This window comes from Mesoplodon mirus (assembly GCF_964341445.2).
Source record: "Mesoplodon mirus genome assembly, chromosome: 3".
Taxonomy (NCBI): Eukaryota; Metazoa; Chordata; class Mammalia; order Artiodactyla; family Ziphiidae; genus Mesoplodon; species Mesoplodon mirus.
Window position 1 is genome coordinate 145,260,713 of NC_138978.1, and position 22,958 is coordinate 145,283,670.

Here is a 22,958-nt window from a genome sequence, read left to right on the forward strand (position 1 = left end):
CAAACATTTTCTATGTATTTACTATATGCCAGGTACAACAATTAGCAGTGGAGACATTCAGGAATGTGCCATGGAAGACTGCCCTCAGAGAGCTTACATCTAACCTATTATAATGATGAAGCCCGCTGTGACATTTATTTCAAGGCAGGCTTATCTCATACCAAAGTCTGCACCTACTATGTTTCTGAGAAAGTCAAGGCCATTGCATAAGAGTGCCCTCACTTCTTTCCTAACCACATACATTTTTATCTCTATTGGTACCTATCCACTCATTCATTTATGTGCCCACAGTGGAAGAGATGTCCTTTCCATGACTAAGGTTACCTCTGCTCTTTTGTTCTATCCCCTTCTGACTCCTGAGGGACCATGCTCCATCAATTACCCTGTATCCTTATCCAGCTTAACTGAACTGGTTCCCTCCTTAGCACAAAGACATATTTTCCAGTCCTTCCTATTTCATAAACACCCTTCTTTTACCCCGCAACTTCTACTTCTTCAACTTTGATCCTAACTACTTTTCTTCACAGTCAAGTATTTCAAGATCCTTTAAAGAGCAGTCTACACCCAGTCTCTAAGCTCCCCCACTCCCAATCGATCCCTAACCTGCTGCAGTCTGACTTCTGTCCCTCCCCATTCCATTCAAACAACATTTGTCAAGATCATTAATGGCCTCCAGATTGCCAAAGCCAATGAATATATTTATATCTTCCTCTTACTTGTCTGCTACATTTGGCATTGCCTGTGTCTTGCATTTTCCTCTTTTGATAAATTTCTGCTTTATGTCTTACCGTTACAGCACTACTTACGTTCATTATAGACAATTTAGAAACAGATATATAAAAAATCCAGAAATAACCACCAGTGACCGTTTTGTCTACATTCTCTCTGACATCTTTCTATAAATACACATTATGTACCACTTTAGGAAACTGCTCTGTTCACCTAATCTATCACGAGCATCCTTCCGTGTCTCCACCTTCCTTATTCACATTCTTTCCTCCCTTGGCTCCAGTGAAACCACTGTTTTTGTTTTCCTTTTACCTCCAGAGCCATTGCTTCTCAGTCTCCATCGCAGGCTTCTCACTCTCTGCCTCGTTCTAAAAGTGTCAGCAGCTTCTCAGAGCTCTCTCTCTAGACCTCAATGCGCTCACACTGGGGGGCTGCACTGGCACACTGACAAAGCTGTCACTGAGTGTGGGTTCATCTATCACAGCCAGCTAGTCCACCACACACAGAAGAGGTAAACGGAGATGCTAATATACAGAAGATGCTCAAGGAATATCTGCTACACTCATCAGAAGGCAAGAGGAAGGGAGAGAAGGGCTCTGGTGAGCAGTACTGCTGGGACATGACTTTCCCCAGCAGTAGACCCATCTGAGGGCAAGGAAAAGAAGAAAGAAGGGGTGAAGGGAAAACGACAGAGAAGCACCAAAACCAATCTCTCTCCTTCACGCCTTTGCTGAGAGCTGGATCTGTCATGCAGTGGCTGAGATGCACTACTGAATGGGCAAGAAGAAGCTCCCAACTGGCCCCTCGGGTGATCAGCCCCCAGCAATCCCTGGGCACAGGTACCCTTGGGAGGTGACCCTGAAGAAGTGCTCCCTGTATTTCACTCTAGAACCCTGCCCACCACGCCTCCCACCTTCCCACCCACTCTCTCAGGAACTGCCTTCCACTCCCCCACCCACCCCAGCTTCACCTCTCAGCTCCTTCCCAGATTAACGTCATTCAGCTGCCAAACCCAAAGGACAACCCCTGACCTCCAACACAATTTTTTTTTTTGCTGTTCTTAAATTTTTGTAACGATACAAGTTTTCAGTTGCTTCATTTTCTTGACTACAGTTGAATGCCATAGGGTTGAGACCTAGTCTGTTACTTGAACCTACAGCCCCAAATGCCCAGTATACTTCCTTATTCCCTCTAGGTGCTTGCCACAGGCAGAATCACCTGACCCAGGGGTATTAACATAAGGAGCTTAAAGTACAGTGGTTGAGAGCATGACTCCTCCCCTGGGTTCTAATTCCACCTTCACTTACTAGCTGTGAGGCTCTGAGTCTCAGGGTCCTGACTGGTCGAGTGGAGGTAATAAAACCCACCTCATAGGCTTGTCATAAAGATGACCTGGGATATTGAATGTAAAGAGCTCAGAACAGTGCTGGGCATACAGCAAGCACCCAATAGATGTCAGATGTCAGCTGTGACAAGGAAAACACACCTGAGAAGACGAGTGAAGAGAAAGCAAGAGAGCCTACTCCTCTCTCCAAAGCATTAATGTCCTCACATCCACAGCAACTTCACAATTCTTCACCCACGCCCACCCTCTTCACCCTTAGTGATTGGATTGAAAAGAACTTCTACAAAGCACTCTTTTCTTTATGAGCATTATCCATGCCTTAATAAGCTGGATAAGTGGGAGTCCCAAATGTCAACAATTCAGATTAGAAAAATACACATTATTCCCAAGTACCCTCTCTAATTAGTGTTTACATGATTTGCATGTCTAGTATATTTTACACTAAAGGGTGTTCTAGAAATAGCAGTAAATACCCAATGTCCTAAGAGTTCAATAGCTACCTAAAATTGAACTGGCTTATTGCATGATATTTGTGAGTTCTAATCCTGTAATTAAGGCTTCATTAGTCCCTGCAATGCCAGGGCTCTGTAGTGGGTGATTTAATATGATGAAGTTTGTCATATTCAGTTAACCTCTGTCATATTCATTCATTCACTCATTCATTCATTCATTCCCTACTTTGGGCACCCACTATGCACCAGGCACTGGGCTAAGTGTTGGGGATATACACACCTCAATGATGTCTCCCTGAAAATGTCTTGGCACCAGATACCTCTTGTTTCACCATCTCTAGGTGAACCTTCATTAAGGATTTATTAAGTGGCTTTTAGGTATCAGACACTGTGCTGAGCACGATGAGAAATATAGAAATGCTAGAGACATACTCCTTACCTCCACGGAATTGATGATCTGACTGATAGACTAAACAATCACTGCTTGAAAGAGACAGCAGTGTGAGTGCCTCTGAAAGAGGAATAACAATTAACGTTCATCCAGTACCTTCTATATGCCAGCCACCTGGCTGGGCACTTGCCACATTTAAACCTATCAGGTAAGTTAAAAACTTCCCATTTTCCAGAAGAGGAAAACTACTCAGTGAGTTTAGACTTGGACTCAGATCTGTCTCTGAAACTGGCATTTTGTCACCATACCATGCTAACCCTTAGCTCAACCTCTTCAGCTAAAACTTATTTATATAAAATTTATGCAAAACGAGGTATAGAATGGTTAAGGGCCCTGCTCATATTTTAAAATTATGAACAGATTTATTTTTAAGAGTTCTTAGTCTTTTAATCCTATAAACTCTCTATGACTAAACCAACAGCCGCTCTCTCTGCCCAAAAAAGTAGCCCATGATCACCCAGAAGCCATAACAAGAGTCAAGAGCATAGGCCAGGAAAGAAATTACCTGGTTCCACAGGGCTCGTCCCAAACTCAGCTGGGGACTGGAGTATGGCAAATGATTCTGTATTAAAACTAGGAAAGAGGGTGGCCACTGTCACCATATCTCTCAATTCTTTCTTTGAGAAAAGGTTTATGAAAGAACCTTGTAGAGAATCTGGCCCTCAGTAATGATTAACTTCTGCGATGGACTGATTTGTGTCTTCCCTAAATTCATATGTTGAATCCTAACCCCCAGTGTGATGGTATCAGGAGGTGGGGCCTTTGGGAGGTAATTAGTTCATAACAGTGGAGCCCTCATGAATGGGATTTGTGCCCTTGTAAAAGGAACCCCAGAGAGCTCTCTTGCCCCTTCCACCATGTGAGGACACAATGAGAAACCAGCGGTCTCCAGTTGGAAGAGCACCCTCACCAGAACCTGACCATGCTGGCACCCGAGTCTTAGACTTCCAGCCTCCAGAACTGTGAGCAATAAGTTTCTAGTCCGCCCAGTCTATGGTATGCTGTTGTAGGAGCCCGAGTGGACTAAGACAGCTTCCTTCTGTCTCCATGGTCAGTGTAGCTCAGGGTTTGGCATTTCTTAATCTGCAAAGCTTTCAAAGTGAAAAAAGAAAAAGGATAAAAGGAATCCACCGTGCTGTCCTCTGCTCATGCTATCTGACAATGTCACTGCTGTCCTTTTTCTACTGGCTCTTTCTAACCTGTAGTTAAGCACTCTGCACCACAAACATGTCTCAGAATAATCCCATTTGGGGAAAAGCAACCAAGTATGAGAGAGGCAAGATGTCAGATACGTTCTCATCCTTTCTCTCTTTGTTCACATTTCTAAAAGAGAATAAGCAAGAACTAAATTTAATCTTCAAGAACTAAATACCAATTCGAAGGTAGGGCCTACTCCTTAGAATGGTCCCAGAGAGAACCTGGAGGCCTGAACACCTCAGTACTGAGTATTTTCACATGATTCTAAAGGTTCATGAGAAAGGAAAGCACAGGAAAACTTTACAGAGTGGCGGAGCTACGAGGTTGTCAAACCAAAAGAAACATTGGATCCTACTAAATGGCCTTTTAGGGCCTTCTAATGTCAGAGTGGACCAAAGCTCTCACTCCCCTGACCACTACCCAAATTATTTCAGACTCATCAGGTTCTCAGCCTTATTAGAAACATTTCTGGGTGGAAATGCTATAATTTCTTAGATAATAAGTTATGGAGCCTGGAACATATTGTTTCACTTATAACACACACACACACACAAAATACCTTCATTTTCCTGGTAGCAAAATGACTAGACAGCTGAAAGAAGGAACAACATCTACATAACTCATGGCAGAGCTGCCAGCACATCATCACAATCAAATTAAATCCTGGGGCTTCCCTGGTGGTGCAGTGGTTGAGGGTCTGCCTGCCAATGCCGGGGACACGGGTTCGAGCCCTGGTCTCGGAGGATGCCACATGCCGTGGAGCAACTGGGCCCATGAGCCACAACTGCTGAGCCTGCGCGTCTGGAGCCTGTGCTCCACAACGAAAGGCCGCAATAGTAAGAGGCCCACGCACCGCGATGAAGAGTGGCCCCCGCTCGTCGCAACGGGAGAAGGCCCTCACACAGAAGCGAAGACCCAGCACAGCCAAGAATAAATTAATTATATATATATATATATATATATATATATATATATATATATATATATATATATATAAATTAAATCCTGGTTGGTTGGTCGAGCACATGTAGACCAGATCTGAATTTCTGTCTCTGACCTGTGGTCCCCAGGACCTTTGGGGGGAAGACCTGGTCATTTTTGTAGATGGCAGAATCCTGTAGCGGGAAGATGTGGCTTTAGGAGCCAGACAGGCCTGGGTCCAAACCCCAGCTCCACTACTCCAAATATCAGCGTGACTCTGCAAAGTGAGCGAAAATCTACATACAACCCGTGCTGAATAATATATGCTGAATGGAATTAAAAATTAGGCCTATTACTAAATCCTGCTTCACATTAACCTTTCCTGACAAACCTCTCCTCTAGCACTTAGGATCCACTCCACTGATTCAACAGATACTTACTGAGCACCTAATATGGGCCAAGCAGACAGAGATTAAATTGTTTATGTAAAATTGTGAATAAAACAGAGTCTCTGCTCTCACGAAGGATTCTAGTGGAGGAGACTTAAATAGGTAAACAAATGAATAGGTGAAATACTTTGATCCATAATAATTTTGATTATACTTTTGTTAACAATAATTAATTAATAATACTTTCTGTGAAAAAATAAAGCAAGATAAGGGGCTAGAGTCGGATGACATAATTTAGAATCTCACTAGAGATGACATCGTGTTATTCACTACTCTTTCCTGTATGTTAATCCATATCCTGAACTAGGAGATAAACTTCTTGGGCACACAAATCATGCCTATAAATTCTTTATGCTCTATGACATCTGTTAAGAGTGTGAAGTACACAGCAAATGTTCAGCAAATTCCTATCAACTGACTAAAACTGAACTGGCTAAAGAGGATTCCTTCAAGTTAGATGTTATCTAATTCTATGAGTTACTACTTGACATCATTATGAAATAAATAGGAACTTTACAAATGCAGTCTCCTCACTATTTCCAGACTAGGAGGTATCTTATATACTCCTCATCCTTGCAACTGATCTGATGCCAAGACAGAGCCTAGCCTTCCATTTCAATTTCTTTGGGCACCTTCCTCAAGGATGCTCCATCAAACCACATACCAACCATCTGACCCCAATCTATGGATGCCTAATCCTGAGAAAAACCTCCTTCCTCTGGAGCTGCTCTGGAGCTATGAAGAAAAGAGCAGAGATTGTTTAACCACATGGAAAGGAAAGTATTTTCCTTCCTCATTTTGCCAAAACATGTGAGCCCTTTCAATGAGGAATACCTCAAAACTGACCAGAAAGCAGCAAGAAAAGAAAGTTACTAAATCCATTTCCTAATGCTAGACAGCTTTTTTCCCTTCCCTATTTCTTTTCCCTAGCAATTCGCCCACCAGAATCACTAAACACTACAAACCACTCAAGCAAACAAAAACAGACCCAAAGGCAAGTCCTGGCAGGTGGCAAGTGTCTGACCTTTGGGACAAATGCATCCTTTGTCTCTGAATAAAGTAGCAAGAGAAAGAAACACAGGGTCAGCCGAGTAGGAGAACTCTGCTGCAGTACTCTGCAAAACAAAGTCACCAGCCTTCAGCTAAAGCTCCCACTATCCTGATTCCTTCTGTAATATTAGGACCCATCTAATAGTTGTGCTTTGTGAGGCACATTTCATTATTTTTTTAAGCTTTCATCCAACTACCATTTGTTGAATACCTTCTAGTAGAAGGTCCAGTGTTAGGTGTTAGAGGATATTCAAACCTGAGTAAGAAGAAAGTCTCTGGGCTTCCCTGGTGGCGCAGTGGTTGGGAGTGTGCCTGCTAATGCAGGGGGCACGGGTTCGGGCCCTGGTCTGGGAGGATCCCACGTGCCGCGGAGCAACTGGGCCCGTGAGTCGCGACTACTGAGCCTGCGCGTCTGGAGCCTGTGCTCCGCAACAACAGAGGCTGCGATAGTGAGAGGCCCGCGCACCGCAATGAAGAGTGGCCCCTGCTTGCCACAATTGGAGAAAGCCCTTGGACAGAAACAAAGACCCAACACAGCCAAAAATAAATAAATAAATTTATAAAAAAAAAAAAAAAGAAGAAAGTCTCTGCCACTTGTAATATGGTATTTCCCCCAAATACAAAGAGGAGTCAACCATTGTTATTACCTAAGCTGAAGAAAAAATCCTTGAGGATCCAGGTCCATGTGAAGTGTAGCCACTTGCCCAAGACACAGAGGAAGGTCAAGTAGGAAGACTGCCCTTCTGGCCCTCCTAGACGATGTGTCTGAATGCTCATGCAGACAGTGTCATCTGGCCTGCTCTACCTACATACTCTTGTTCACCCAAATAATCAGCTAACACCTTTCCCACTTCTTCCCTGACAGTAGCCAACAAATAACTGGCCCTGGGTACCTACTACCCAAGCAGGAGGCATTCATTCAGAAATGTGACTTGGGTTATGATCTCAACACTGGGAAGATTACAAAACTGCTCAACTCTCTGAACCAGGGATTGTGGAGCTGGAAGGGTAGGGAGGGGAGGTTGGCTCATCTGGGACTCACCTGTCATCTAAGGAAACTCTGACATCTGCGGGGTTATCTACTATAAGGAACCAGTCCTTGACTCATAAGAAAGACCTTTCTGTATCATTTATCCAGCAATTTGCCAAGTGTCAGTTAATAGCATAATGCATTTTACTCTTTAAATGAACTATATACTCAAAGTTGACCCCAGCAAATACAGCCTCTCTTCCTGAGGTCTCTTTCTCATGTATGAGTCTTTAGTGTCACTGGGCTTTCTCCACACTTCTTCAACACACTCAGGGGTAAGGACTGAGTGTGGGCGACAACCAGCACAGTCTATAGGAAACCTCACATGAATTTGGCTCCCATGCCCCTCCAGCCATAATGCTGCACCCTCCCTCATGTAAAAGGATGAAATACCTATCTGGCCCTGCAGGAGGTCACTGACTTTGAGCTGTTTTCCTGGTGGTATTAAATTATGGTGAGTCTGATATACTTACTCTCCCAGAACAAATCATACCCATTTGAGAGTGACTGGCTAGTTTAGGGGTAACATCTGTGGTCAACAAGTTGCTACTTTGGGGCAAATTACATGAAGTTAAATTTCACAGTCTTGGTCTCATCAGTGCCAGTCTCCAACTCAAAATGCTAATCGACAGCATCTGCCAAACTGCAATCAATCTAACGTGGGCACGAAAGCAGAGCTGTCGTGTCGGACTTTGGACTACTTCTGAGCCTGCAAGATGGTCTATGTGTGTATCAGTGGAAGGAAAGGACGTGCAGGGGTAGGAAGGTGATGACAGGAAGGCAGTACCACATGTTGGTAAGATGGCAGGGAGGGAAGCCCCCAGAGTCCTGGTGAAGCAGCGGGGAGAAGTGGGAAACAGGATGGGTGAGGATGCTTCTCCTTATTCATGCACTTAATGTCTGGGGCTGACCACAGATAAGGCATGTAGTGATAAGCAAAAGGGACACAGTGCTGCTCTAGTAGAACTGCCATTTTAGCAAAGATGAAGTCAAATTATAGAAGGTTTAGGGGTTTTGCTTGTTTTAAGAAAACTAGGTGAAAGATACCACCTAAGAGGAAACTCTCTCTGAAGGCTGGGTGACATGAGGAGGTGGTTGGTGGGACTGTGACTTGCACCTGCTGCCCTCCCCCCCGACCCTGCCCTATCCCCACCCCTCCTGAGAGCTGGGGACTAGCTGAGAAAAGACAGGGGTGAGGGATCCTGGGCATATATCCAGAGAGAACTCTAATTTGAAAAGATACATACAGCCAATGTTCAATTTAGCACTATTTACAATAGCCAAGACATGGAAACAACCTAACTGTCCACTGACAGGTGAATGGATAAAGAAGACGTGGTACAGGGAGATCAGCTCGGGGCTTTGTGACCACCTAGAGGGGTGGGATAGGGAGGGTGGGAGGGAGGGAGCCGCAAGAGGGAAGAGATATGGGAACGTATGTATATGTATAACTGATTCACTTTGTTATAAAGCAGAGACTAACACACCATTGTAAAGCAATTATACTCCAATAAAGATGTAAAAAAATAAAGATGTGGTACATATATACAATGGAATATTACTCAGCCATAAAAAAGAATGAAATAATACCATTTGCAGCAACATGGATAGACCTAGAGATTATCATACTAAGTGAAGTTAAGTCAGACAGAGAAAGACAAATACCATATGATATCACTTATATGTGGAATCTAAGATATGACACAGATGAACTTATCTACAAAACAGAAACAGGCTCAAAGACATAGAGGACAGACTTGTGGTTGCCAAGGGGGAGGGGGAGTGAGGGAGAAAGGGACTGGGAGTTTGGGATTAGCAGATGTAAACTATTATATATAGAATGGATAAACAAAAAGGTCCTACTTGTATAGCACAGAGAACTATATTCAATATCCTGGGATAAACCATAACAGAAAAGAATATGAAAAAGAATGTATATATATGTATAACTGAATCACTTTGCTGTCCAGTAGAAATTACCACAACATTGTAAATCAACTATACTTCAGTAAAATAAATTAAGAAAAAAAAAAGGCAGGGGTTGGGGGGAAGGAAGAGGAGCAAGAGTGTGGAGCAGACCAAACCCTCTGCAGATCACAGGGCTGAGCCTTCACAAATTACGTTTTCAAATGAAAACTGTCATTGCAAAAAAACACACAAAAAATCAGGTGGAAGGAAGGGTGAAAGAGAAAAGAACAAAGATAGCTGCTCTTATGAAAACAGGGACTCCAAACATCAACATTAATAAGCAGATTTACTGGTGGGAAGAAATTCCAATCAATACTAATAAGGCTCAGCTGGCCCACTTTTCCTTGCTGGGTTTAATAACCCTTCCCGGCCCTTATCTGATTGGAGTCCACACACATGCATACTAATGAGGCCACCAGCACCGAATTTACTGCTAGGCTTCCACGGGGCCCAATGGGCATCATTTCTGTCCCTGAGTGTCTGTCAACCATACAAGAGTCTCATGCCATTAGTTCAGTTGGTTTTTGTTGGTTAGCCTCTAAAGGTTTCAACCCAGGTGTCTGATCACGGCCACACTGCTGAGTCCTGTTATCGGATGGTTATCAGGGATGGCATGTGAAAGACTGGCTGGTGTGAAACAGCACAAACTCCCCTATGAAAACAGAAAACCAGAGAACTTCTTCTGACAGTGATTGACTGGTGGTCTCTTCTGATATTTCCCTAATGGCCCCAGCTACTCTATGTCATCCCCACCCTCCCAGGAACTCCCACTGATGGGTGCCACTTTCTGAACAGGATCCCAGCCCAATTCCAGGACTTCTCAGGCCATGTGACCTACAACTCCAATCTCATACATGAATTAAAACTAATCTCTTTCCTGTCGCCCCAGTACAGGCAGGAATTGTTGTATGTTCTACCAGCTCAGAGAGAAGGGGAAGCGGGTTCTGTAAGCACACGTTTCTCCTCCCCCGGTGTGTGCGTCACTTCTAGTGTCAGGGTAGGATCATGGGAGGAACAGATAGAGAGAGCTCTTCTCAGGTGAGGGCTTACGGCAATGAGATAGTCCCCTTTCTGTGGCCTGTCCCTGTTTCTTCAAACTGGCTCATGGTTAGTTTTTCCTTGTGGCAATGTGTCCAAATGCCAGTCTTTTGTGGCAAGCTTTTATTGGTTCTCAGGAGAGACTCCCTCCAGAAGGGTCTGGGTATGAGGTGTCCACCCAAAAGTTCAGCAAGGAGCTCCCATCCATCCATCCTCTGGTCTCTCTCAGAGGAGGCCCAACCCACACCTTCTTGCTTCTGGGACCCCTTACCTGGTAGACAGCTTTCTCGGCAGAAAAAGGGGAAGAAGCACAGAAGAGAAGATGCCAGCAAGACGGCTCAAGCCCTGGCACCTTCCAAGAGGCCCATCCAACAGACATGAACCTCAGGTATTCTAGCCTTGCCAGATGGCCACAGAGCAGACTGCTGGATGGCAACCCCTTTCCAGACTCTCCATTTCTCCCCTGACCCCATCTCCAAACCACAGCAGCTTTGGGATTTTGCAAACCTGGTGGCTCGACAACTTTCAGAGGTGAGGTAATCACTAGTCCTGATTTAACTGAGGGGGAAGAGTTTTGGGCACCCCCAAATTTTTATGAGTTATTTTCTTGGGATCTTCTTCTCTCAGCGTCAGAGAGGGGAAATACTCCTCTCCTTCCCCCAGGGATAGGGAATGGAGGAAATGAAGAGCATCTGTTTACGAACACCTCACTCCCCCTAAACCCCTTTCCTCTCTTCTGGTCCCTTAATATTGGCAAGTTGGTGGTGGGAGGGGGCACGTAGGGCTGCTTCTCTTGACTCAGGACTTTCAATAAGCCCTGGCAGCACTCTGAACTTAGAATGTGGGGTTAACTGCCTCTTGTCCCAGCTGTGGATCTTCACCAGCTTCCCAGAATAAAAAGAAAAATCTCTCTTGGCATCACGTTCCAACAGTTACCCACCCTTAGCTCAGATCTCCACTGATCACATGGGGCACCCTGAGGAAGACTAGATGGTTCCATATAAATCCATTCCTAAGGACAGGAAATCCCGGAAAACCCACCCTCCTGGCCATGGTTTAGGGATGGCAACTCCCCGCTTAAAGGACCACAGCACCTTTACAGGCTTAAGCTGAAAGCTACCCCCTTCCTCCCCAGCATCTCCCCTACACACACCAGCAACGCACTGACGCACATGCTCACGGCACCTCCACAGACTCACACACACAGACCCATGACTCTCTCTGTGTAGAGAATGGTGCCTTCATCCCCAAACCCAAATCTCAACCTTCAAGGCCTAGGCCCTACACTGAGCTCTAACTGAGACTTCACTGAACAGTGAAATCACTCCCTCGGCCCTCAGAGTTACAGCATCATCAGAGCACAGTACCGAACCAAAGCTTGTCGGCCAAGCCAGGAGAACAAAGCAGCAAAATGAGGCTATACCCTTAGCTGAATGAGAGTAGAGAGTTATGATTTTCCTGGAAGTCATTCATTCATTTATTCAACAGTATATTTCAACCCCTACATTATCATAAACACTCTAGACGGTACTGAAGATACAGCAGCGAACAAAACTCTAATTACACAATTGTAACAGTGGGTTGTCCTCGTCCTAAAATTATTAACCTATGTGTTTTTACTACTACTGCCGCCGCCGCCGCTGCTGCTGCCTACTACTATTACATTCTCTGAAAATTCCTGCTAGAAAAATCACAGGCACTCACCGTCCCCAGCCCTGCCCCTCCACACACACAGCTCATAAACGCCGTCAGCCCTCGGTTTCGCTCACTCACTCACTGCAAGGCTTTACGTGCCCGTGATATATGACAACATAAACGGAGCCTGCTCCTCTCGAAACTTTCCATAAAAATACACATCTAAGTGATGAATATTTTTATCCAGGGGAGAAAACAATCTCAGGGCCATTTCTAATAACACGTCAACCCCAGACAGGAGCAGGAGGGAGATGGAGACTAATGAGGTGGATAAGTACCAGCACCAGGAGAAGCCAGGGCCAAGGGCGACCAGAGGGGGAGAGAGAGAGAGGAAAGGAGGCCGCAACAGCCCCGTCTGCAGAGGAAGAAACCGAGGCCCACGGAGAGGTGATTTGGGAAGTGCACACCACAGGGGACTAGGCCAGTCCTGAACGTCAAGATGTTTAACCCTGGCCTCTGTAGGATGCTCTGCGAGCAGGTAGCAGGTGTAGGGATGGAACTCAGAGGGGCCTGTGAAACCCCATAGGTAAGCGAGCGGCCACTCCAAAACGCAGATGGCTTTCAGCCTGTTTGCCCTGCGCATGCTCTTGTGTCTAAAGTCTCTCTCTTTTGCCTTCGTGGGTGTGTGTCTATCTTCTCCATGATCCTGGAAGCAGCTCGATGGAAGGAATAATGTCCCTCCCCTCCGCCTGGAAGGTTCCTGAGAAGAGGGAAGCTGTGTAGCCTCTCTCCATCCCAACCTCTCTGGGAGCCTCTGAAGTCAGAGTGCAGAGAGGGGCCCCAGCTGAGAGCTGAGGAAGAACAGGCAGCAGGGGCTGCCAGGCTCTGAAAATTCACCGGACTTGGCCCTTCTTGCTGTGGACCGAGAAGCCAGCCTTGGTCCCCACCTTGTGGGCAGCCCTGGAGCCCCTGGGGACAGGAAACCTCCACAGCTGCCTCTGGAAACCTGTCTTCCTCTCCTCTCCTCAGCCCCTCAGTCTACTGGAGCAATAAAAGATGCTGCAGACAAGCAAAGATGGTTTACAGTTGCTGGAATGAGAGAGAAACTGTATTTAGTCATTCATTCAACCTGCGCTTACTGAGCCCAGGAACTGCAGTAAATGCCGGGACAAGAAATGGAGGAGGTAGAGGAGACCTGCTCCTGCCCTCAGGGAGCTCACAGTCCTACAGAGATGCGGGCAGGGGGCAGGACGGGGGGACGGGGGGACGGGCAGCTATGGTCGCACAGAAGCCAAGCCCAAAGGAGGGCACGAATCACCCTGCGGGGGGAGAAAGTCACAGAACACTTCTCAAAGGAGTGCTGATGGTGACAGGACACAACCACCACGACCACCACGTGCATTTGTTTTCCTGGTGGATAGCTGAGTCTCTCTCCAGGAACTGCCCTCAGTCAGACAGAGCTGCCAAGGGCCCAGCCTCTTCCTAGAGGCAGCTGCATCCAATAACTGGTCAAGAGGGAGAGGGCTGTAAAGGTCTAGCCTCTCTGTCTCAACTGTGAAGAGCATCCCGGCTCCAGAGCTACCCGTGGGCTCACTAAGGGAGGCCTCTTTGTGAATGACAGCAGTTCAATCTTCCCTTTGCTTAAACCCGCCTCCCGCGCTCCCTCAGAGGTGTTTGTCCAAAGAGCACTTCCCAGAAGAGAATCTGCACTCAGGATATTGAATATAGTTCCCTGTGCTCTACAGTAGGACCTTGTTGTTTATCCACCCTGTGACAAACCATAACGGAAAAGAATATGAAAAAGAATATATATATACACACACACACACATATGGGGGGGGGGGGGCTGAGGTACTCTGCTGTCCAGAAGAAATTAACACAACATTGTAAATCAACTACACTTCGATACAATTTTTTAAAAACCCAAAGGGGAAAAACAAAGAATCTGCACTCAAATCTCTACCTTGGAATCTCTTTCCCAGATAACCCACCACCTCAGCCAGGTACAGGGCACAGGCAGAGGTTTTTGGGGAAGACGTCTCTGAAGGAGATAAGTCTGATGCATAAATCACTTACATTTTAAACAAGTAAAGCATTAATTATTTGTCAAAGATGAAACTTTCTCCCAAAGCACTCAAAGTTATGAAACGTCTGGAGGAATCTATATGGAAAATTCTAATGCCTGGAGGAGTTCTCTCGAAACTTAATTCCCGCCACCTGCTTCCCTGTGGACCCTCTTCATTCTTCACAACCCTGTTTATCCACAGAAACAAAATATTACCGCTGTCATGAGGAATACAAATGGGGGGAAAGCTGCTCTCAAGGCAATCAATAACGCTGAGGGAACAATGTCACTGCAAACTTTTTTTTTTTAACTGCTGGTCATGGATTTTGAAGCAGAAAGAAAGGAAACTGAACTCTTCACATTGTAGCTGACTGTCAGTAAGGACAGCCTGTTTCCCTATCAGAGTCTAGTTTCGCCACTTTGCAGAAAATCAGAGCTCAGGCATAACTGAAATGGCCTTGAGAGTGAATTCGAAAACTAGCTTCCCTTTCCAAAACTTCCACATTACAAAACCTTCAGGAGCTCAGCCATTCTGCAAAGCTTGCACGCCTATTTACAAAGGTAAAAGCTTCTCCAAAGTACCTTGGTTACCAGAGCAGCCTGGCAGACAAAAAACCAATTTGTTTTCCCCTCCATAAATCATTCATAATGTTGCTATGACATTTAAAGTTTAAAATGGTTTTATGACTTGAGATTAAAAAAGAATCATTCCAATAAATTTCTTATAACCGAGAGGATTTCTGGCATTTTGATTAAGTCGTTCCTTGTGACGATAAAACTGTATCTTGAATAATGAAGGGGGACAGCACTCATCACTTTAAAGTCACTGGTGGCTGGTCCTGGAAGCCAACAGCCCAGCTGCCTCTCCTCGGGGTTACTCAGAAACACAATTAGGAAAACAAACTACCAATCTTCTAGCAGGGTTAGAATTTTCAGAAGAATTACTAAATCTGAGCTGTCTCTAAAATGGTGCAGGATCATCAGAATGGGGACAAGGAGGGCTGGGTGCCCTCCTTCCAGCTGGTCGTGGAATAGGGCTGGGGGAGGGCAAGGGTTCTGGATCTTGTCTCATGGATGGCACTTCCACTGGGGGTTGCGGTAGGGCAGCACTAAGAACTTCTGCAGGCACTTAAATTTGTGCAGCGGAGTATGTGTCACATTATACAAGGAACCCAAGACTTGTGAAGAGTCAGGACATCACTGCTGAAACCCACACTCTGGCTAATGTCAGGATTCTTGACACCACAAGATGTGTGCATCCGAGCCGTGTCAGTCTTCAGAAGATGTCCTCATTCCTGTTGAGAAATCATCACTTCTGAAGATGAGACAAGCCACTGAGAAGTAAATGTTGGGTTTCAGTGGGATTAAAAATATCTTTTTCACCTCTCCTCCCCTCCCCCACTAAGCCATTCCCAGCAGGGGAGAAGGGAACTGAAGCAGCATTTACTGAACGCCTACCACGTGCTCGTCACTGTGCTCAGAGCTTTCCATCATTTAAGCTGCAGAGAAATCCTGAAGTAGATATTAATATCACCATTTCACAGTGGAGAAAACTGAGGTACAGAGAGCTGAAGTAACTCACCCAAGGACACAGATTGTGGAAGGCAGATTCCAATCTCAAGACTGAGAGTGCTTTTTCTGCTGTACAGACAGATCTACTTCTCCAACGTACTTCTGGACGTACACATGATAACCGTGGCTCATACAGGCAAGTCGCTTACAAAGCCGTTAGAAACCCAAGCTATCTGAAGTGTAAGTCAGTGCTGATTTTTGGATTTTAGAAAAGAGAGAACGCTTTGTGGCTGGAAGAGTCAAACAGCTTTGGACCAGAGTGTGAAACGTAAGCTGGGCATGAAGGCAGAGTCACGTTTAGATAATGAGAAATAAGAAAGAAAACACTTCAGGAACCAGCACAAAGGCCTGTGCTGGGAATTGGGAGGTGGGGACTGACAGTAAATTTCCTCCTCGTTGGCCGTAATGATCCTTTGGTACATGTGTCCCAGGATAGATGATGACTCATTATGCTGTTTTAAAAGGCAGAACGTGAGGAGTGGGATCCAATTTAATAATAATAAAAAATCGCATTTATGGATATCTTAATCTTTTCAAACCTTTCCCTTCTTCATTTTTATGCTGTCATAATGCCATAGGGCTAACAGGGCATGCATTATACTGCTCAATTTAAAGAGAGGAAAAATGAGGCGTAACTGACCCACAACTGCCCCAGGTTAATGGTGAACCTAAAACTCAAGACTCATAACTGCCAGACCCTGCAGGGGGATGGATGATTTCCCAGGAAATGGTCACAGAGAACTGACCAGAGCTCTGGGTTCTCCTCCACACACTCTTCTTCATACAGTTTCACAAGTTCAGGAGCCCTGCCAGCTGACCAGGGACTCTGAATATCAAAGCCCACACAAGACCACACTCTGCTAGTCCATCCTTCATATATAAACAACAAAACGCATTCCCTCACTGCCAGTGGCTCAGTACTGACCCTTCATTCTGAGAACCTAAGCCTCGGTTGAAAAAAAAAAAGAGATGACATCTGATCCTGCTTCCTTCACCCTACTTTCAATAATAAAAATAACAATGAAAACAAAAACAACAATAATACCTAACTTAACACTTTGAATGTATTATGCCACTTGACCCTCACAATGACCCTGTGAGGTAGGTACTATTATTAATCCTATTTTACAGATGAGCAAACTAAAGCACTAGATGCCCAGGGCAGTAAGTGGCAGAGCCAAGACTGAAACCTGGGAGTCGGGCTGCAGAGTCCATGTTCTTAACCATTGCACGGCCATCTACCACCTGGGAGGCCCCCGCCCAATGAGAGGCTGGTGGTAAAGCACAGAATACCTTCCCCCTGGTGAGCGGGGTCTAGAACAGTCTGTTGCCTGCTCCCCAGTGCACCAAAGAGAACCAGAGCCCTGGATGTGGCATGGGCATCAAGCTGCAGCCTGGCTCCTGTCTCCAGCCTCCTCTACCCACCTTCTCACTGGAGTCCCCTGCCTCCTACTCTGGGTCCTTGGCTTGGACCCTGATTCACCCTTTCATCCATTTGTTCTTCATTCATTCATTCATTCATTTGCTCATTCATTCATTCAACTTACAAATAACTATTAAAGATTTACGATTTTCAGGACTTTCCTGGTGGTGCTGTGGTTAAGAATCTGCCTGCCAGTGCAGGGGACACAGGTTCGAGCCCTGGTCCGGGAAGATCCCACATGCTGCGGAGCAACTAAGCCTGTGAGCCACAACTACTGAGCCTGGACTCTAAAGCCCGTGAGCCACAACTACCGAAGCCCGCGTGTCTAGAGCCCATGCTCCGCAACAAGAGAAGCCACTGCAATGAGAAGCCCATGCACCTCAATGAAGAGTAGCCCCCGCTCACCACAACTAGAGAAAGCCCACATGCAGCAACAAAGACCCAACACAGCCAAAACAAATAAAATAAAATAAATTAATTTTAAAAAAAAGATTTACTATTTTCTAAGCCTTGTTGTAGGCTGGGGGGATATAAGCTTTCAAAGCAGCTACTGTTTCTGTTAACCCTAGCATCACGTCCCCTTAAACAGAGCCCCAGGGGCTTCCCTGGTGGCGCAGTGGTTGACAGTCTGCCTGCCGATGCAGGGGACACGGGTTCGTGCCCCGGTCTGGGAAGATCCCACATGCCACGGAGCGGCTGGGCCCGTGAGCCATGGCCGCTGGGCCTGTGCGTCTGGGGCCTGTGCTCCGCGGTGGGAGAGGCCACAACAGTGAGAGGCCCGCGTACCGCAAGAAAAAAAAAAAAAACAGAGCCCCAGAAGCTCTGTACCTCCTCCCATCTGCCCCAGCACCCATCTCGAGAACACCAACACAGGCCACGCTCAGGCCTGAGTTCACAGTGGCTCGCTTGGCTTTAGTAACTGGGTCAGGCCCTTTTCCCAGGTGTCTGTGGGAGCTTTCCCCAAGTTCCATGAGTAGGCACCAAGCAGATGGAAACGTTCAAATAAGACAACAGCGACTCCCGAGGACGGCCCATCACTTCTGGTGACAGTAAGTACGGCGGGATATGGAATAAGAGAGCAAACACAGCTCTCTCATCAGTCTCCCCCGAAACCTTCTTGGACTCTGTTTCAGGTAAACACCATCTTGCCGCTAGGTTGTTTTATACCCCTTTTATGTGAATAGTTTCATATTGTGACTTTTCAAGCCATCGCACTTCAAAGCCAATCTGCTGAGCTCTCCACACACACTTGGGAACCAGCACCTGCTCGGTGTGACACACCTGCTCAAGTAGCCCAGGTTCAGTACAGGCCATGGGAAGTGGGTCCCTGAGGGAGGCTCTGGAGCCCCTGGGGCACTTGGGCAGATTTACAAAATAAAGCTATCTGGGGGGAAACTTGGGAGTCTGAGTCACCAGAGGCTTTAGAAGAAATGAGGTTTTCACAACTCACTCAATCGTATTCCTCACAGCTCCCAACTCAATGCTATATACACAATGGGGGTCCGATAAATCTAGAAAATAAAAACGGTAACTAGATTACTGGAGTATTGCTAAATAGAGGCCCTTTGGGACCTGCCTTAATAAGCAGATAAAATCAATGTGCCCTCGTCACAGCTAGCAAGAGCACTGCTTAGGGGCTGGGATCCAGATTCTGAATGGACTCACACATGTCCCTGTCATTTTCTGTTAATACTGTTAACAAGTCAGGTAGCTTGCTTTTTCATAGAAAACCAGTTCAAATTTCTGCTCAGGCTGTCCTCAGATTATGAATCAAATATTTTTTTTCTTGCAATCTATTAAATTTAATTCTCTGTATTACATTTCAACCCACCCTGCTATCTGCAGACCAGTAAGGCCACCTGGGACCATCTGAAAGGGTCCAGAGAAGTCTTGACCCGCTCAGTTCAAAGCATCGTTATCTATCACTTCCCTCTAACTAAAAGCCCCAAGCCATCTTTGACTCCACTCTCCCTTCATTCTTACCCATCAAGACTCATTCATTATCAAGTCCTGTTTCTTCCACTTTCGTGATGTTTCTCAAATCATCCCATCCTACCCCCTGCCACTTCCATGGCGAAGATTCAAGCCCTTCTCATTGAGGGCGCGGATCATTGTAACGACCTTCTACCTATCACTATGCCTCCATCCTTGCCATCACCAGCTGCTGCATACTCTCCATACTAAGACTGGGCTATCGTTTTAAAAACATAAATATGATCCTGTTAATCCTGTGTTTAAAGCCATGCAGAGGCTCCACAGTGCCTGGGTAGGGTTAAGCCCCAGCTCCCTGGCCTGTTCCTCAAGCCTCCCCTCTCAGCATGAGACAGGCTGTGACCTGGGACCCTTTGCTGCAGTGCTTGCACCTGGACAAACGTCTCCTCAAGCAACAGAATACAAAGGAACTATAAGGGACTAAAAATAAATGCGTGCATACACAGCTGGGGAAAATTATGGACAACAAGATACAAAGAGACCAAAACCCCAACTACCACTTTCTGAAGAGCCGCGGGAGGGAAAGCACCGTGTTGGACTAAAAGCAGGGTACCGCGCATGTCCCCGGCACATACCACCACCAAAGGGGTGGGCAAACTACCTAAGCCCCGCCTCTGGCCCAACCCGTGGACACACGCCTACCCTCACCCCATATAAAGAACCAGCTCGCTGCCCCTCCGCAAGCAAGCGAGCAAGGGAACCTGTTGCTTATTTTCGCTTCCTTGTGCTGCAGCAGGGGCCCCCAATACAGCCTTGCCTGAATTTCTTGTCTGGCTTCTTATCAATTTCTATTGATTAAGGAGGCCAATAACCCTGGTCTGTAACAACCACAGTCCTCCACATGGGCCTGACACCTCTGCTCTAGCCACACTGAACCCCGTTCTCTCCAAACACATTCATCTTCCCACCTCTGCTCCCACAGCTTCCTCTCCAACAATGCCCTCTTCCCCCGCCCAGCAGGCTTAGCAAAATCACACTCAGATCTTCACATCCAGCCCCTGTGTCACAGTCTCTGAAGCATTCCCCTGGCTTCCCCAGGCTGAGCTGATGCTCCCTCTTCTGTATTTCACTGTCACTTTATGTTATCACTGAGCACAGCACTTAGTCACACCACATTCTGATAAGCTATGGGTCACCCTGTGTCAGGGACCTTGTCTTTTCCATCTGTATATCCCCAAGGAGCAGTGCATTGCCAGGCACAGCAGACACTGAGAGAATGTTAGCTGAACTGATCAGCTGAATTACAGAGTAATTCAGGCTGCTGAGGACTAGAATAGTATAATCTAGGATCAGGCATCTAGACTGAACCTTAAGTAAGAGGAGGAAAAAGAGGAGCGTCAGTGAGAAAACAACATGAACTTAAGTGTATGGTAACTGTCCTTCCTCGTGGCCTTCAACAAATATTTAAAGGAACCTATTAAGTACCAGGTATTGAGCTAAGTATTGGTGATCTAATAATGAGCACAACCAGACATGATCCCTGCCTTAATGGAGCTTACAGCCCAACAGGGAAATAAAGCAACTGAATCATTTAACAAATAAATAAAAAACCATAATGAGGCCCCAAAGAGGTAGAACATACTATTTAGAGAGAAGTAATAGGAGTATTTGACTTGAAGATCAGAAAAGGTTCTCCTGAAGAAGTAATGACTAAATTGAGTTCTAAAGGGAAAGTTTATTAAGCAAGTGAGAGAGGGATAGTATTCTAAGCAAATGGAATAACTTGTGCAAATGCCTGTGGCAGGAAGGGAAAGAGTGCATGCAAGGAATGAAAGAGAACTCATGAGGCTGAAGTGCAGAGAGCGAGGGATGCACAGCACAAGTTGAGGCTGGAGGGGTAAGAAAGGTGAGAGGCCAAGAGCAACTTCTTTGCCCTTTCCAGGTCAGTTCAAGAATTTTGTCTTCATCTTCAAAGCAAGGAAACCACTGAGTGTTTAAGCAAAGGGTGCCATGATCAGAACTGTGTTTCAAAAAAGTCATTCTCATTACAATATGGAGAATGGACTGGGGGTAGGACTGGGGGAATGAATGGAGGTTGACCACAGAAGAAATTATTTCAGTTGTCCAGACAAGAGGTGAGAGTGGCAATGGAGATTTGGAGACAATGGGCAAATCTGGGAGACATTACGGACTTAACAATCAACAGACTTGGTAATGGATTGACCTGGAGGTGAGGACAAGATATGAGACATGACTCCTGCAGTCTGGTACACGTAGCAGGAGAAGTAATGGCACTGTTTACTGAGATAACAAGTCTTGAAGAGATCAGATCTTGGGGAAAGGTCATGAGTTGTAGTTAACAAATATGTTTTGGATGAACCAGGAGGGGGCCACATGTAAGAGAACTGAACCCTGGAACCCCATCAGACCCTTCTGACTTTCCCTAGATGAAGATATTTGACAAAGTCACTTGACAGGAACCCACACAGTCAAAAGTCACGAAAACTGTGTGCACTGATGGCTACACCCTTCTCCAGGGAGATGCCAAGAGCTTGAGAGGATCCTGCCTCAGGACCAGTGCTGGGAGAATAGAGGGGATGGCAGTGCATACCACTTCCTTCTCTGTCCTTTTATCAGGGACTGGTGTTTGAGAAGGCCAAGGACCATGGAACTGACAGATCTTGGATCTTACAGACAGTTCACAGGCTATGTGCAACCCAAAGGCACAGAGGGGAGAACTGTCAACAACGTGTTCTGGACTAACAACCGTTTCAGCTCCGAGGTTAAGTGCAAGGTAAGGAAAGCAGGTGTAGAGAAGTAAGGTTGGAAAGGTGACCTGGGGTCCAATATGAAAGCCTCTGATTGGCAGGCCTCTGACCCTCACCCTGTGGGCAGAGGGAGGGGAGCTTTCAAAGGAGACTCTGATCCATGTTCTGAGAAGGGAATGAGGCAGTGGAAAGGCTGGGCTCAAAGGGCAAAAGAACACAGGCGATAATATGAAACACAGCGAGAAGACTATTGGAAGGGTCCTATGAAGAAATGATGAGAGTCTAACAACAAATTAAAAGAAGGAAAAACATGCAATTATAAAAATTCATAAAACCTGAGTTTAGAAGTGTCAAGAGATTATTTGAGCAACCCCTTCAGTTTTTCAGATAAAGCATGGAGAACCATCCCACTCATGAGGTTAACCCTTCCTGTCACCTTCTCCCCCTATCCCTCTGGTTAGCCTACCTTTATGAAATGTGCTGAATTTCTTTTCCTTCAAAACCCACCTGCTTTTTTTAAAAGTTCCTTTGTCGTTTCCTGATCATGGACTCACTAAATGTGCCTTCCCCCTCTCAGTCGGACTGAGGTTCTATAGAGGCTTTGGAACAGGAAAATTAAAACCTTTGCTTAACTCTGGTCATTACAGTGAAGTAAATGTAATTTTCTCCATGATGCTTGCCTGTGAGCAACAGTGTCGCATTAACACACCTCTATTGGCAACCAGATCTGAGAACAGCCCCTAAACCTTTTGCAAATGTAGAACAAAACAATCGAAAATACATAATCACACACATATATGAAATATCTATACAACACATATATGCAATATCTATACAACACATATATGACTTAGGATAATACTGATTCTTTTACACAAAACGCTGAAGCAGTAAAAACAGTTTCAGAATTTTATTAATTTCCTACACCTAACA

The 22,958-nt window shown here is 45.8% G+C and overlaps 1 protein-coding gene across 2 annotated transcripts in view; it reads right to left on the reverse strand.

Moving 5' to 3' along the window:
• Positions 1-22,958, reverse strand: part of HHAT (hedgehog acyltransferase) — a 364,249-nt gene that overhangs the window by 99,139 nt on the left and 242,152 nt on the right. The gene's annotated exons all lie outside the window — the stretch shown is intronic.